A 17,665-nucleotide genomic window follows, 5' to 3' on the forward strand; every position below is an offset into this window, starting at 1 on the left:
AACCAAATTCATGATTGATAATGACAGATCAAAACACACGCGTGCAATTGGCGTCAGTGAGAGCTTTATATGTATCATGCATGCGTGAGTCAACTTAGCCTTTTATATATATAGAATAAACTTGCTTAATTAGACATGCTTTCTGATTTAGCTAAAGTTTTTCCAGCCCAGTGAAGCACCCCAACTTCTCTTTCAGGTAATTGTCAGCAACACAGCAGTAAATATCAACATGAAGCAGATTATTATTGTAGATCATGCAGGGAAAACAAAGGGTAAAATATTTAACTGCAGCTGTGTTTGACTATATTCTGTGCAGTGAGAAAACCTGAAATCATTTTCAAGGTCCACCATTTCTTGCTTCTTTTCAGTAGGGTCAAGTTTCTAAGCTTTCTTGATCTAAATTTTCCAGTTAATGAAAAGAAAATAACATTCGACTGAGTCTCCTATCTACCTACTCCAGGACTTCTGTGAAGATCAAATGAACTGAGGCACAGGAAAATGCTTCACAGACATTTGGTTAAAGTGTGAAATGTTTCCACCTGGCTATAAAGCAAGTCATGTTCCTGGGCTGAAGAAACTGCAAGGAGGCTAGTTGCTAGGGAGAGGAAGCCAGTCATTGCTACGTGATGTCATTACCCAGTGTCCACAGCCACTGTTTTTGGGCTGGGCTGGGCTGTGGGCCACATTTTGCGCCATGGGGTCTTGGCAGTATTGGCTGTGATTTGGTGGGCTTTCGCTCCGGGGTGGTGGTGGGGCCTGTGTCCCACTTGGGGGAAGCTGGGTGTTGTTTTGTGGGTGCCAGATCCATGGTGCCATTTCTCTGTAAATGGCCAGTGTGCGTCACGGCAGCTCCTGCATTGAGCGTCTGCCCCCTGGTGGTCAGTGTGTGTCATAGCGACCGGTCAGATGGTCAGACACTTAGCATATTAGCCTTTTATATATATATATAGACTAGAGGCCTGGTGCATGAAATTCGTGCACGGGGGGGGGGGTGTCCCCTCAGCCCAGCCTGCACCCTCTCCAATCCAGGACCCCTCGGGGGTTGCCCCATGCAGCCTGCTGCTTGGTCGTTTGGTCGTCCCTCACTAACCCCCCTGCTGGCCTGGTCGCCCCACACAGCCTGTTTGGTCGTCCGTTCGGTTGTTTCAGTTGTGACGGTCGCTTAGGCTTTTATATATATAGACTAGTGACTTGGTGCACAAAATTCATGCACATTAAAAGGGAATTAATTAGAAGAAATATTGCATATTAGCCTTTTATATATATATAGATGGCCCTCAGCTTATGATAGTTCAACTTACAATTTATTGACTTTACGATGGTGCAAAAGTGATATGCATTCAGTAAATATCATTCTTTGAATTTTAATCTTTTCCTGGGCTAGTGATACTCTTGTGATGCTGGGCAGTAGCAGGGAGCCACAGCTCCCCGTCAGGCATGCAATTACAAGGGTAAACAACTGATACTCTATAAAGTAGTATAAAATGCATTTTGACTTAATGATATTCAACTTACAATGGGTTTATAGGGAATTAACCCCACTGTAAGTCAAGGAGCATCTATATTTTCAAATTAAAAGAATTTGTGCATATATTATTGTCTTAGCCAGTTCAGGCTGCTGTGACAAAATGCCATAGACTAGGTGGCTTATAAACAACAGGATTTGTTTCTCATAGTTCTTGAAGTTTGGAAGTTCAAGATCAAAGTGCTGCAGATTGGGTGTCTAGAGAGGACCTGCTTCCTAGTTCAAAGACTGCTGTCTGTCTTCTCACTGTGTCCTCATGGTGGGAGGGACTTGGGAGCTCTCTGGGGTCTCTTTCATAAGGGCATTGATTCCCATTTATGGGGGCTCCACCCTCATGACCTAATTATCTTGTAAAGGCCCCATCTCCTAAACACCATCACATTGGGGATTAGGATTTCAATATATAACTTTTTTTTTTTTTTTGCGGGGCGGGGGGGGGGGGGGGGGGGGAGAAAGACAAATATTCAGTACATGCCAATGATACATTATAAACATGCAATTTTAAAGAGAATTTGGCTATTAGAATAATAGACCACTCCTAACATTCTACTTTTGTTTGTACTTAAATAATTGATTAAGATTTGTGATTTTTAAATTGAAATATTTCTAAGTTTGCATATAGATTTGAAATTTAAGAGAATTTAAGCTTTACTCTGTGTGTGTGTGTGTGTGTGTGTGTGTGTGTGTGTGCTTACTTTTTTAAATCTATAAGAGTCACTTTAGTACTTGGGAAGGTTTCTCAGTCAGATGAAGTACTTCCAAAGGAATTGAATATATTAAATTTACAAATGCTGCTTAAAATGTTAAGGAGGTTTAATTAACTGAGTGTTTAAATGGGACTGAACATTAATCAAAAGCCCTCTCAAAGTGATTGTTAATATTTGCTAGACTTATAAATAGGATAATAAGATTCCTAAGCTGATTTTAAAAGCTTTAGGAAGAGCCATAAATTTCTGATACTATACATTTAATAAATCAAATACTAATTTTCAAGACCCAAGTAAAGCTATGAGTAAGTAGTCTTTTCTGCACATAAAAGCCACCCTGAGGACATAAAAACCTTTCCTCTAACCAGTGAGTGGGTCTTCAGTGGTGCAGGAGGGTGAGTGGGAGTGGAGAAGGGAAAATAAGAGTTTAGTGTCATCGGGATTGTCTGATCCCCAAGGTCAGGCTAGTTAGTGTATTTTGCCCAATGCCAAATTGCTTATCTCATGGGGAGAAACTATAATTAAGTCTATGCTCCCACGTGGGGGATCAGAATAGCGGATGAGGGTGTTTGGCAACTAAGATAGCAGGTTGAGTCGTGATGGCTTTGGTTTCCTGGCAGCCCCTCTCAGCAAGCCCTTCTAGGTGGAATTCCATGGTTCTGTTTGCTGTAAGTTATTGCTTAAATCATTTCCCCTGAGCAAAAATAAGGATGTTCTGTGTTAGAGCCTGAGGTTTTTTTTTCTCCCAGCGGGGTTTGAGAGTCAGACTTCTTATTTGCATCCAACAGAAGCCAGCTGTAGCCAATTTAAGCAGAAACAGCACTATTGAAGGGCTTCTCCCAGAACCAACAGGAAAATCCAGCTGAGAGGCAATATTGGCCAGAGAACCACAGTTAAAGGCATGGCGTAGAAAAAGTTTGGAGACCACGCTGCTCTCACCATTGAGCATGAGATGGCACAGTTCGAGCCCCTGGTGGTGGGTGCCAACATGAGTATTGCTGCCATGCTGCCCTGAAATGGCCACCAGAATGATTCTCCGCGATCCTGCTTCTCTGCATTGCTAGGTTGTTCAAATCTCAGGTGCACGTGTCTGATTGGGTAACTAATGCACCTGTGCCCAAGGTGCAGGGAGGGCTGGGAAAGAGTATGTGGCATTTAAGCTTCTGTGGCAGGAGCTGGGCTTGGACTATCAGAGATTCCTAGCAGTGGGCTATTGGAGCCAGCTTATAAGAGCCCATTGTTAAAATTTCAGGGACTTGAGCCAATTATTAAACACAACCATTATTGAAATGTAAGTTATAGTATGTATACTTTCCCTCATTCCTCCTACAAAGTACAACTAAAACCCCTGGACATTGTATATAAGAGAAACATAAGAAGACTCCAAAGGGACAGGAGAAGAACAGTACATCGGTGAGTTCCCCGAGACTCATGATTCATTCAGTCTCTCTCTCTCTCTTTCTCTCTCTCTCTTAAAAATAATGTTTTATTTTTCAGTTGCAGTTGACATACAATATTATATTCATTTCAGGTGTACAACCCAGTGATTAGACATTTATATAGCTTATGTATGAAGTGATCCATTAAATCTAGTACCCATCTGACACCAAACATAGTTATTACAATATTATTAACTATACTAGGAGCCCAGTGCACAAATTTGTGCACCTTGAAAGGAACTCTGGGCAGTGGGGCTGCGGTGTGCACAGGGGCGGGTCTCAGCCCATCCTCCACGTCCCTGCCTGGCCCCTCCTGCCATGGCCCCTAGTCCCCTGTCTGCCTGCAGCCCCACTCCTGCCACCACTGGGCACCAGCAGCGGGTGTGAGCACCCAGTGGGACTGCAGCATGCAGGAGCAAAGAATTTTCAGTAACTACCAGAGGCTTGCCCCAGTGACAGAGACTGGCACCCCGCCTTGGTTAGGCACTCCCGCTCACCTACTCCACCATCCCACCACAGCCGATGCCTTCCATATTCCCCGCTCTGCCGTCTACTGTTGATGCCCACAATGTACTGCGTGCGCCCCCTGGTGGTCAGCGCACGTCATAGCGACCACTTGTTCAGTTGTTCTGCCGTTCGGTCTATTTACATATTAGCCTTTTATTATATAGGACTAGTGGCCCGGTGCATGAAATTTGTGCATGGGGGGCGGGTGTCCTTCAGCTTGGCCTACACCCTCTCCAATCTGAGACCCCTCGGGGGATGTCCCACTGCCGGTTTAGGCCCGAACCCTGTGGGTTCGGGCCTAAACCGGCAGTCGGACATCCCTCTTGCAATCTGGGACTGCTGGTTCCTAACTGCTCACCTGCCTGCCTGCCTGATCACCCCTAACCACTCTGCCTGCTGGCCTGCTTGCCCCCAACTGTCCCCCTGCTGGCCTTCTCGCCCCCAACTCCCCCCCCCCTTGCTGGCCTGCTTGCCCTCAACTGCTCCCCCCCCCCCACCGGCCTGCTCACCCCCAACAGCCCTCCCCTCCTGGCCTCATTGCCCCTAACTGCCTCTGCCTTGGCCCCGCCACCATGGCTTTGTCCAGAAGGTCTCCCAGTCTAATTAGCATATTACCCTTTTATTAGTATAGATTCCCTATGTTGTACTTTACATCTCCATGACTATTCTATAACTATCAATTTGTACTTCTTAATCCCTTCATTTGTTCACCTCCACCACTGACCCCATCCCATCTGGCAACTGCCAAAATGTTCCCTGTATTTATGAGTCTGTTTCTATTCTGCTTGTTCATTTTTAAATTTTAGATTCCACATATAAGTGAAATCATATGGCATTTGTCTTTCTTTGTCTGACTTCTTTCACTCAGCACAATACCCTTTAGGTCCATCCATGTTGTTTCAGATGGCAAGATTTCTTTTTTTCTTTTTTCTTTTTTTTAATGGCTGAGTCATATTCCACTGTATATATGCACCACTTCTTTATCCTTTCATCTACTGATGGACACTTGAGTTGCTTCCATATCTTGATTGTTGTAAATAATGCTGAAATGACCATATTGATGCATATGTCTTTTCAAATCAGTGTTTTGGGTTTCTTCAGATAAATACCCAGAAGTGGAATTGCTGGGTCCTTCTTTGTCTCTTGTTATATAGCCTTTGTTTTAAAGTCTATTTTGTGTGGTATAAGTATAGCTATCCCAGCTTTTTCTTCTGTTTCTATTTTCCTGAAATTTCTTTTTCCATCACTTTACTTTCAGTCTTTTTGTCTTTCGATCTGAAGTGAGTCTCTTGCAAACAGCATATGTAAGGGCCTTGTTTTCTTATCCATTCACCCACCCTATGTCTTTTGATTGGAACATTTAATCCATTTGGTTTTAAAGCAATTGTAATAGATATGTAGTTATTGTCATTTTATTAGTCATATTTTTTTTCTTCTCAAAGAAGATTATTTAATACTTAATACTTGGTTAGTGGTAATAAAATCCTTTGGCTTTTTCTTGTCTGGGAAGCTCTTTATCTTCCCTTTGATTTTAAATGATAGCTTTACTGGATAGAGTAATCTTGGTTGTAGTTCTTCGCTTTTCATCACTAAATATTTTGTGCCAATCCCTTGTGGCCTGCAAAGTTTCTGTCAAAAAATCAGCTGACAGTCTATTGGGAATGCTTTTTTAGGTAACTAACTGCTTTTCTATTGCTACTTTTGAGATTATATCTTTGTCTTAACCTTTGCCATTTTAATTATGATATGTCTTGATGTGGGCTTCTTTAGGCTTATCTTGTTTTGGACTCTCTATGCTTCCTGAACTGTATGTCTTTTTCCTTCACCAGATTAGGGAAGTTTTCAGTCATGATTACTTCAAATAGCTTCTCAATTCCTTGCTCTCTCTTGTCCTTCTGGTACCTCAGTGATGCAAATGTTGTTACACTTGAAGTCCCAGAGGTCCCTTAAACTATCTTCATTTAAAAAATTATTTTTATTCTTGCAGCTCTGTTTGGGTATTTTCTGCTATCTTGTTTTACAGATCGCTAATTTAACTTTCAGCTTCATCTAATCTGTTGTTGATTCCTTCTAATGCAGCAGTTGCCAACCTTTCAGACCTCATGGACCACTGGTTGGCGACCATTGCTCCAAAGGTTTCCTTAAACCAGCTGTCACAAACCCTTTGGACCTCATGAACCACCAGTTGGCGACTGCTGTTCTAGTGTATTCTTCATTTCAGTTATTGTATTATTTATTTCTGACTGGCTCTTTTCTGTCCTTTCTATGTAATTTTTTATGCTGTTGAAGTTCTCACTAAGTTCCTTGAGTATCCTTATAACCATTGTTCTGAACTCTGTATCTGGTAGTTTGCTTGCCTCCATTTCATTTAGTTCTTTTTCTGGAGATTTCTTCTGTTATTTCATTTGGGACATGTTTTGTTGTCTCTCCATTTTGGTTGCCTCTCTGTGTTTGTTTATATGTATTAGGTAGATCTGCTATGTCTCCTAGTCTTCATAAGTCAGCCACTTATGTAATAGGTGTCCTGTATGGCCCAGTGGTACAGTCTCCATGGTCAATCAAGCTGGGTGCTTCAGGCACATTATCCCCATGTGGGCTGTGTGCACCCTCCTTTTGTAGTTGGGCCTTGATTGCTATTGGTACATCAGTGGGAGGAATTGACCCAAGGCCAATTGGCTACAAGGACTGGCTGTGATAACAGAGGAGATGTTGCTGTGCAGGGAGCTGAACTTGCCTCTGGTGCTTGATGAGTTCATCCCTTCAGTGTGTCACTTGTGGAGGTGGTTGTGTGGTGCTTTAGCATGGTCTGAACTGGCCACCAGGTGTGCTGGCTCTGGGGCCTCCTAGGAGGTTTAGGCCAACGTCAGCCACCACCTCTGCCCTTCCAGGGGCCACCCAGCATGAGCTACAAAGTGATATACAGATGGCTGCTACTTGTGTTGGGCCTGAAGGTATGCAGAAGAGGTCAAGTGTGGACTGAATCAGGCTGTTACTAGCACTGGGCCTGGGGTCACTTAGCAAAAGGTGCAGGCACATCAAGGCCAGGTGGTGCTTGTTTGAGGTTTGTGAACCTTTGAGAGATTTTAGGAAAGTTCTAAGCATGAGCCAAGACAAGTCATTTGTATGGAAAGGCCACTGCAAATGGCTTGGGTGGGCCCTTGAGTTGTGATGGCAATGTTCTGTATCTTGGCTGGGTCAAGGTCAACATCCTTGTTGTGATATTGATATCAGAATAAAAAGCTTAATTTAAAACCAATTATATAAACTCAAATACATTATATTAAAAACAATAGACTTCAATACTCTAAATTTATCACTTTCTATTATTGTATTAGTTTTACTATTATCTGTGCTCTTGAAGTTACTTATGCCTGTTTTATCTGTATGGAGGAGTTATTCTCGAATAATGTGCTGCTGTGCCTCTCTTCCCAATAATGCATTTAGTGACATCACGTTGATAGCTGGAAATCAGCCACAGTGGGAGTATCTACATCACAGAAATGAGCAAACACTGCAAATTAGGTCTCGTCTCTCTTCATAGCAGGTTGTTAAACTTTTACCAGGACACTGCTGCTTATAAGATGAGAAATTGCCTAAATATAAGAAGTAGGTTTAGATATTGCATGGCCACCCCTACACTTAACCAAGTAATAAATGTCCATCAAAAAATAGATAATGACTCAGATCAGTTATGAGAAGAGGAAAAAGCTGGGCTCTTCTTCAGGCCATTTCCTCTCTATTTCTACTCCAATTTTACACATGGCAATTGTGGATTGTGGGTAATGTGGATACTGGGAAAAGGAATCCTGATAATCTCCTTTTTTGAAAATTCAGCAGATAATTGGCAGAATTGTGGAACTATAAAAAATAGAGCCATATGAATGCTCAGATTTTTTATTTTCCCCAGGCAGTGTCTTCTCTACTCTGCCGCCATCAAATTCTGATCCTTTCTTTAGCACCCTGATGTAGGAACCATTGGTTTTGCTATTCCAGCAAACTTTTCCTCCGATGCTTCTCTATTTGGCTATAGATGGCATGGGAATGGGGAGAGGTGGGCCTTTGGATAGGGGTCTGGTCAATTAATTATCCTATCTTATATTGCAGCTATGGAGACTGGTCTATTGGCATGCACAGACATGGACATTGGGTATAGGAGTACTCTTCATCTACTAGGGTTGCTAAATTGGCACTGGCAGCGTCCATGCTCCCTACCACAAAGGAAGGGCCTCTCTGCAGCCAGAGTGAGGTCAACACAGAGCTGGGCAGAGGTGAGAGAGACAGACGGATATGAGTCTTATTTGGGCTAAGTCCCTGGGAGCCCCTGAGGCCCTGTTCCCCACCGCTTGTCCTTCCTAGCTAAATTCCATTTTTGGCTTAAGCAAATTCTAGCTGAGTTTTTTGGGCACATGCAGCCAAAACAAATCCCAGATAAACACACATTCCTTATAGAGCCTCCTGTGGCCTCCACGGCTTCTCTTCCTCCGCTTGGCTCTCCATCCTTTGCCCTTCTACTTGGAATTTATATATGTGATCTGAAACTGCCAGCCACAACCTACACCCACGGGAAACCCCTTTTCGTCTACAGATCTGGTTAACTTACAGACGATCCTCAGAGGTCCCCTGAGCAGGCATCTTCTCTCCGTTGGATGCTGTGGGCAGCTGGGGAGTTGAGTCAGAGGCAGGAGAACGGCATGATTCTGCCGTTTTACAGCCTGAAAGAAACATTTGGTCAGGAATATACTTTTTTTTTTTTCAATATAGAAGACACATCCCCAAATCAAGCCAAATGTTTTGAGAAACATTTTATGATGGAAACTGATTGGGTGCCAAGACACCTCTGTCTTCGGCCCCCATGTTCCCTGATTTGTTTTGGCACCGGACCATCTGCAGCGCCACCATCGAGCCACATGTTAATTTTTTTGTCTATGCACGGGTGTAAACTGCATATGGTTTACTTCAATGAGCTTAATTGTTTTTGCTATTTAATAGCTAATTGTCTTAATTAGCTTCCGAAGCACAACAATGCCGACAACACTAAATGACTACATCTTATCCATATGGTTACAGAAGACGGATGACTCAATTTCCCGTCCTCAGGCCAAGGAGTCTCTGGAGGAGGATCGGGCAGATGCGAGAGGAGGAAGATGGAAGTCCTCCAGAGACCTGACCTGGCCTTGAATGCAAAACCTGAATATTAAGAATAAATGAGGAGGTGATGGACAGGGGAATAAAACAGGAGAATAAAGGATTTATGTAGGGCTTGAGTCATCTATTTTCCTAATGTACATACCATGGAGTGATGCTGGGTGAATAATCACAACACATTTCACGGTGCCAGCAGGCTCTATCGGCTCTGATCCGAAGAGGCGATGTTCGAAGATCGAATTGTGGGCCACTGAAAGTGAGAAATGCCCCGCAGTGCTATCTGTCTTAGGGAAAGCTGGTACCAGTCAAAGCCTGGGTGACATTTCTTTGTCAAATCAGGCTTAGATGAAGTTCATAGCTAGTGCCTGGCATCTATTAGGAGTTTAATATATGTTTTAATCAGCCCCTGTCAGAAAATCCTTTGTGCTCCATCTTCAAAATATATCTAGACCCTGACATTTAGCACCTTCTTTCCCGCCACTATCCTGCTCTGATCCGCCTCCATCTCTGACCTGCCTGCCTCCAGCGGCCTCCCCACTTGTCTCCTCACTGTTTATTCTCAACACAGCAGCAAGAGGAATCTTTTAAAACATAAGTTATATCAGATCACTGCTCTTCTTGGAACCCTCTCATTGCTCCCCTCTCACTCAGAATAAAAGCTGGAGTCCCAGCGCTGACCGGCAAGGTCCTATCCTACATGATCTCGCCTCACTTTTCTGAGCTCACCTACTTGCTCCCACCCGCTCCACTGCACCTGCACTCCACATGTTCACGCTTTAGGGCTGTGCTGCCAGTTCTGTTCCCACCGGTCACACATGGTTAGTGACTATCGCATTGGCAGTGCACACATAGAACATGTCCATCCCATGGAAAGTTCTACTGTACAGCTCTGCTTTTGGGACTTGCACTGGCTGGAAAGCTCTTTCCAAAGATACTCACATGGTAAACTCCCTCCAACCCCTCAAATCCTAAAGTCTCAGCTTACAACCCACTCCCCCCTCTGATTGTTCCTGCTAAACCCCTAGTCTGCTCTATTTTCTATAGCACTTAACACCTTATTGCTTATTAACAGTTAGTTATTATGCTCATTGATTATTGACAGTCTCCCTGCATGAAGTGAATACCCCAAGAATAGGGGTTTTAGCTAATTTTGTCCACTGTTGTATCCTCAACACTTAGAACAGTGCTTGGTGCAGAGTTAGTGCTCATGAAATATTTGTCAAAGGAATGAGTTAGTGGATCAACATATTTGCAGAGCATCTATTGTGTTTCAGGCTCTATGCTAGGTACTGGGGATTAAAATAGATATTGTTCCTGCTGTCGTGGAGTTTCTATTCTGGTGGGAGAGACAATAAACAAATGCCAATACAAATTCTGAACGTTCGATGAAAGAGACAAATAGGAGGCAGAAATAGAGACTATCATGTGTGTATATGTGTGTTGGGGTGGGGAGACTTTTTCATGAGGACAAGCCAGCTATGAAAGGAGGGATGGAGGGAGGGAGGGGCTGAAGGGAAGGGTTGAAGAGTATTGCAGAGGAAAGAGCATGTGCAGAGGCTCGAAGGCAGGGATGCATGCATGTGTGAGTGAATAGTGCTTGGGAGATGCCTGAGTTATGAACCATCACAGACCAGTCACTGAGTGAGGGCTGCCTTCTGCGGCATGCTACTCAACGTGCTGTCTTGTACCAACAGCATCTGCATCATCTGGGATCTTGTCAGAGGTGCAAATTCACGGGGCCAACCCCAGACCTGGGGATTTGTGTTTTAACAAGTTCTCCAGGTGGTACTGATGCTCACTGTTCTATAACATTGGGCCCTCTTTAGAATGTGAGCATGTGGCAGGCACCCAATAAGTACTATTTGAGTGAATAAATGGATATGTGCAACCACCACCACAGTGCCTGTTCCTTTTTATGTTCTCATTCCTTGACAGAAGCTCAGATGATAATTAGCATGGAATATATAGTGATGTTTTCTTTATTTACTGAGCCAGAGGGCAATCATTATGAGGAAGAATGAAAGAGAAGAAAATACCTAAGTGTCATAGGAATTCAGAGATTTAGATTTAGAGAGTTGGGTGAAAGGCATTCCTGCGGGAGGCAGGTGTAGGGGGGAAGACAAAGGTTTGAGGCTGGCTGAGAGGAGCATGGCTTAATCATGGCAGAGAGTAGGGGACCCCCATGCAAAGGGGCAGATTGTGTTAGAGGAAGTGGAGATGATGATGTAAGATGGATAGGTCTCTACTGCTGGTGTAGAAGGGGAGCTGGTCTCTGGATGTTTTTAAGATGGCAATGTCATTTGAAGGTGATGGAAGTGCCAAAATGTACAGTGGCCTTACTTGCAGAATTCCTTAGCTATCCTTTCTGTTTAAAAGAGCAGGAAGGTATATGTCAGTCAGGTAGGATAATCCTTACCTATTCCTCCTTTTGGAGGGAAGATTGGAACATGATGATGGGAGTTCACAGGACTCAGGGATTAGCATCTCTGCATAATCAAGACTTGCAACACCCTGATTGTAAAATAAAAGCGCAGGGAAGTTACTGTCGCCATCTAGCATTTTTTATATGCCACACACTATTCATTTTACATGCATATGCTTCTTCAATCTTCACAATTCAATGAGGTAGCTACTCTTATTACTTGACCAACGAGGAGACTGTGACACAGAGAAGTCAAGTAACTTGGTCAAGATCACCCAGCCAGTAAGAGGTTGAGCCCGAATTGAGGGGCACCCAAGGCACTCTGGTTCTATTACACTGTGTTGCTTTGACTACACTTTGAGTCCAAAGAAACTTGGGAACCTGTTCTCTGCCTTCCTGCTCACCAGTCCTTTGTTGTCCCTCTTCGGGGGGTGACGGAGGGGGCGAAGGGTGAGCTCTTCAGGATATTCTTCCTTCCTGGCTCCTTTCTCCTCCGCCCTGGCTCTGTCCTCTAGGTCCCACTCTTCCCTCCTCTACCCTCTGGTTTCTGTGGCCAGTATGCCACTCACTCAGCTTCATGTTCTGCCAGAGGAGGCAGAGGCAGTGGACATGTTTCCAGATCTGGGTAGGGGTGGAATAGGATTTTATAGGGCTTGAAGTTTATATGATCTTGGGAGCCTTCTTTAAGGAAAAGAATACAAAAATGTTTTACTTTTGCAAATTTTACAAAGCCATTGATCTTGTTTGTCCATTGAACAAATTTTACAAAGCCATTGACCCCTGCCTCCCACTTAGCCTCTGAGGGGGCAGAATTAGATTCTCAGAAGACTTGCCTCTGGGCCCAGGACTGGCTTTTCGGGCCACCCCAGAGTGGAAGGTCTACAAGATGAGCATCTCTCTTACTAATACCAACCTACTTTTAGAGCAAAAGGTGAGTGCATGAATACAGTTCTGGAATCTTTCTTTCTCACCTCCCCAAAGTCTTTATCATTCTAGCTTAGGAGAGAGCCAGAAAACTCGACTCTGCCTTGGCTAGGAGAATAGGAGTTTATTAAAGGACCAGTGACCTGGTGCACAAATTCGTGAACATTGATAGGAAATAAGTTAGAAGGTGGCTGGCGGGGCAGGACTGGGTGAGATGGGCTGCACAGTCCCGCCCCAGAGCCAACCTCCTGTGGTCACTCCCTGGCCGGCTGCACCTGGGGTGGCACCGAGGCTCGAAGGGCATCTGTAGAATGAGCGGGGTCCCTCTGGCGGGGGGGGGGGGGTGTCTCTCAGCCTGGCCTGTGGGGATTAGGCCGAAACCGGTTCTCTGACATCCCCGGAGGGGTCCTGGAGTGTGAGTGGGCACTCTGCAAAGTTGCTGTCATACAGGGTGTGGAACGCAAACGCAAGTGTGCAGTAAACCAGATTCGGGGCTGACAGTGCCCCAGCAACAACATAACCTACAGCTCAAGGTGGAATCTTGTGGCCCCGCAAGGAATCAGGCTCCCTCCTCTCTGGTTTCAGGGTGCATCAACCGAGAACCGCTGCTGCCAAGTCACTGCAGCTCAGCAGCTCCTGTGTTGAGCATCTACTTCCTGATGGTCAGTGCGTGTTATAGCTACCTGTCGGACGGACACTTAGCATATTAGCCATATATATATATATATATATATATTGATAAGGCAGAAGGTAGAAGACTCTGCAGTGTTTCCATCCAAACTTAGGACCCCACTGCTATAAACTGGGACCTGTGTTCTGCTTCCAAACAGGGAGCTGACATTTTCCTGGCTAGGCTCTGAGGGACAGGCTGCCATCAGTGCAGTAAATGACCCCACATCCTCCCTTTCTGATGGCTTTGTTCTTATTTTAGCCCATTTTTGCACACATTTTGTAATCACAGTCCAGGTAGCGAGTGTTCTGTCTGTAGCCTCATCAAAGACCTGGCTCCGTGTATAAGTAGTTAAGCAGGTAGCCAAGCTAGATATGAAGCATCTATATAAACAAGTCTTTCTCGGGGCCCCATTTGCACAGGCAGGGCTATGCCAGAAACTGGTTCTTGCCTGTCCTTAAAACAGGGATAAGATCATGGTGGCTTTAGGAACGTGAATTGAGAGGGTCAAACAAGTTTCAAGTCAGGAGAGGCAGAAACAAGCAGAGGGTGGGGCAGGGACTCGAGAGGTGAAGCAGGGAGTTGCATTGGGAGGGGGGATCAGCTCATACGTTTCCCATCATCATGACCCACTAGATTCTAAAGAACAAATGTGCCACTCAAAGGGAGAGACGTGTGGTCTCAGCCTGTGTACCTTCAACTTCACTGTGATTCTCTTGGGGCTAATCTAGGCCATTAAAAGCACCCACTTGACATTCAAATATTCTCTTTTCATTTTCTTCTTTCTTGCTCTCTCTCTGAGGAAATTGACTGTAAATGGCAACCTCACAGATAGTCATGAGCTGCAAATTAGAGCCAAGCCGGCAGTCCTGGGATTTACAATCATAACCTCTCGGAATTGAACTATTAACTAATTCAAACACGAGTTTATTAGGTCTCCAACCCCAGCTTTAGCAATTACTGAAGGCACCTTGTCAGTCAGTCAATAATTCTAAAATCATTGGAATTGCTGCCACCCCTTTAATAAGGTTTCAAACTGATGGGGGGTGGGAGGGCTAAGTGTCTGTTTTTTTCTTCTTCTGCCTCCCTCATGATTTTCCTGGGTGGGATTTCCTTTTTGTTTTTTCCTCTCCTTCCCTCCAAAAATCATGTGTTAAAGGCCAAAGCCCGAAGATGGTAAAACTGAGAATCAAGTGCTAGATGTTCACGTATCTGAAAGGTGCCCATTCCTTTTAAGGACTCTGTTATTTGAACAAGAATCAGGGCAACCAGCAGAGTTCACCTGGAAAGTGAAAGGTTGAGTGAGTTGTAAAAGAGATACTTGTTGAAGGCAACGATTAGTAAGACAGATTGACCTTGAGAGCAGGATGCGTTTTTATCGAGGTCACCATATAGTGAATACAACGAACTACAGCTATTACCAATGAGGGAGGAAGCCAGGCAAAATTGGGTGAAGGCAGAAAGACCTGAAGAACACGTGCTTTTAGATACAAATAGATTAAAAAAAGATGGAAACATAAAATTCAGGAAACGACATAATCTAACTGAGTTATTACAGAGAGGCAGATTTGGGGACCATATAAAGAAAATCTGGCTAACAAAACTCATAAATTAAATTAAATCATATGGGTGGTTGAAATAAAGGCCTTTAATGAAACCCCCACTGTGAGAATTTTTGTGAGGATTCCAGAATCCTCCCCTTGGGGCTGCCTTGGGGATCAGTCTTAGGGCAGTTTGTGCCAGCTCTGGACTAGTGCTGCATGAGGAGAGGTAGGGTACTTATCTGCGCTATTACTGTAAACTAAATTGTGCTTGACTTCTTTCCTCCAAATCTCCTATTTGGATCCATGGTATTTGTGTTATCTAGGCCCCAAGGTTTGAAACCTTTGGGGTCATAGTTCAATTTCCATTCTCTTTAGTTTCTCCATCTAGCTAGTCATTAGCTCTTCTAAAGTTTCCCTGAGCAATTTCTCTGAGCTCAGTGTCTTTCTGTTAATTCATCATGTTCACACTGCCATCTTCTTCAGCGAATTCTTCATTCAATAAATACCAAGTGCTTAATGTGTGCTGGAGCAGGACCTGTGTCATCTTATGCCTGAATCCTTGGCCACAGTGCTGGGCATATAATTGGTGCTCAAGAGGTATTTTGAGTTGATATGAGGATGTCTCAGTCTTTTCTCTCTGGCTAGAGATGTTTCTGTTGCATTGGTGGGGAGAGAAAACATCTCATGAGACCCTGGTCCAGTCTGAATCTTTAAAACGTTTATGAAATTGACATCCTCCTAGGAATCTGGTTTGGGGATCCACACCAGCACTTCTTTGTACTCCTAAAAAAGCTTAACTTGAGAGTATGAGAGGACAGTTGGACACCAGGGAGTTTAATTCACTGGGTGCCTAGATGGTCAAATAAATAAAGGTATGACTCTGCAGGCAGCTGAGGGCCATTGGAGTTGTAGGGGGATGTCACCAGAGATACTCTGCTTTTCGTCCTTGATCTATAAGTTAAGCCATCTCCTGCTTTCATTCTTTAATCAGTTTTCAGAGAATCCTCTTTCATTGGGAGAACCTAAGTTGCTATTTTTATTACTAAGGGTAATTGACAAACGGTAAGGAAAAATTATATACGCAAACCCAATCCCTGTGTGGAGAAACAGCTTGTGGATGTAAGGGAGGGGCGTGCTTCATTATAAACAGGTAAATTTGTCCCTTGCTCATTGAAGAAATAATCAGCCTTTAATGCTGGAGGTGCACATTGGAGTTTAGAGGAAGACAGCCCTTAACTTTCCATGACATGTTTTTCAATAGAATTCCCTCATGGTAAATATTTTTTTTATTCCAGAATAATAATATGCCATAGTGTTTACAGAAAGATTTCTTATTCAACAGTAAAATGGTTGTGTTGTTTTGATTACATTGATAATTGTCTCATTTTCCTTTTGTAAAAGGAATTCAGACACGTAACACAATTGTATCTAGACATCAATTCAGATCATCATGAAGAATTTTGCCAAGAGAATTCAGTGAGTGGTGAATAGCTTCTTTGCCCACACTTGGTTTCCTCAAATCACTTGTGATTCATAGGTAGCACAGATGTTCCCAGCTGCTGGAAAATGAAGCTTAAAGTTCATGCTGATAAGGAGAAAAATATCTAATTCAAATTCCAAGAATTGTTCCACCTAAATCAATTTCAACTTGAGAAAATGGGGTCAACTCTCTGTCCCCTAGAAGAACCACCCTGGCGATTTAAAAGTAAATCTTGAAGAATTAAATTATGTTGCTGTTCAGCTTTCACATGCACACTTAGGAAAAAAACCTAGCGCATCAAAGGCTGTCGGAATAACTCAATTTAGTGATAGTGGCAAAGCATTATGAAGAAAAGGCTTCCTAGGCAGCGAGCTTTGCTCGAGGGGACTGCTACACACTTCAATTGGTATCTGAGAGAAAAGGAGAAGTCTTCCAAATGAATAATTTTATGACTTTCAACCACACACATACTGCTTGAATATCAAATTATTTTAAATGAGAACTTCAAAAAGATCTACCTATTAAAAGAGTAAAACACCCTACACAGCTGCCTAACAGAACAAAGAGATTTGGATTAAAATGACAAACAGAGATGGATCTGGGTCGGGACACTGTCAGGCCAGGATTCCCAGGACCTGTACAGGCTAGAGTTGACCTTCTGATGGAAATGGAGCACTGACCTCAGGATTTTGTAATCAAATCCAGCCCACCCATTTTTCAGGTGAAAACACTGAAGTCAGAACACAGGTGTCCTGCCAGATGCTGTCCCCAATCAGTGTCTAGTCCAGACATATCCCAAGTTAACGTTCTTTGAGTGGCATGGAGAAAAGTTAGTGATTGGCAAACTGCTCTGGACTAAGAGACTAATGAAAGGCGGTGGTTAATGTGTCAACTTTTCTAGATGATATTTGCATTTTAAAAGGGAGCATTAAGCCCTCGCCAGTTTGGCTCAGTGGATAGAATGTTGGCTTGCAGACTGAAGGATCCTGGGTTCAATTCCAGTCAAGAGCACATGCCTGGATTGCAGGCTTGATCCTCATAGGGGGCGTGCAGGAGGCAGCTGATCAAGGATTCTCTCTCATCATTTATGTTTCTATCTCTCTCTCCCTCTCCCTTTCTCTCTGAAATAAATTAAAAAAAAAAGGGGGAGCTTTAATGCCTTTAATACTTAGCTCTTTGCTAAGGCAGGGAGTTTTCAGCCAGCTTGATCAGGATGGGAAATTCCTCGAACTCCTTCTACCCACCCCTCTTTTCTTTTTTTAAAATTTTAATATAAGTTTATTTATGATAACTTTATATAAT

The 17,665-nt window shown here is 43.6% G+C and overlaps 1 long non-coding RNA gene across 1 annotated transcript; it reads left to right on the plus strand.

Annotated features, from left to right (window-relative positions):
* Positions 1 to 5,683: 5,683 nt before the first annotated feature.
* On the plus strand, positions 5,684 to 9,411 carry LOC307106023. The gene is made up of 3 exons (XR_013814085.1): positions 5,684 to 7,722; positions 8,283 to 8,446; positions 9,246 to 9,411. It is a non-coding gene; the product is annotated as an uncharacterized lncRNA (long non-coding RNA).
* The last annotated feature ends 8,254 nt before the right edge of the window (positions 9,412 to 17,665 follow it).

This window comes from Cnephaeus nilssonii, assembly GCF_951640355.1.
Source record: "Cnephaeus nilssonii genome assembly, chromosome: 10".
NCBI classification, from domain to species: domain Eukaryota; kingdom Metazoa; phylum Chordata; class Mammalia; order Chiroptera; family Vespertilionidae; genus Cnephaeus; species Cnephaeus nilssonii.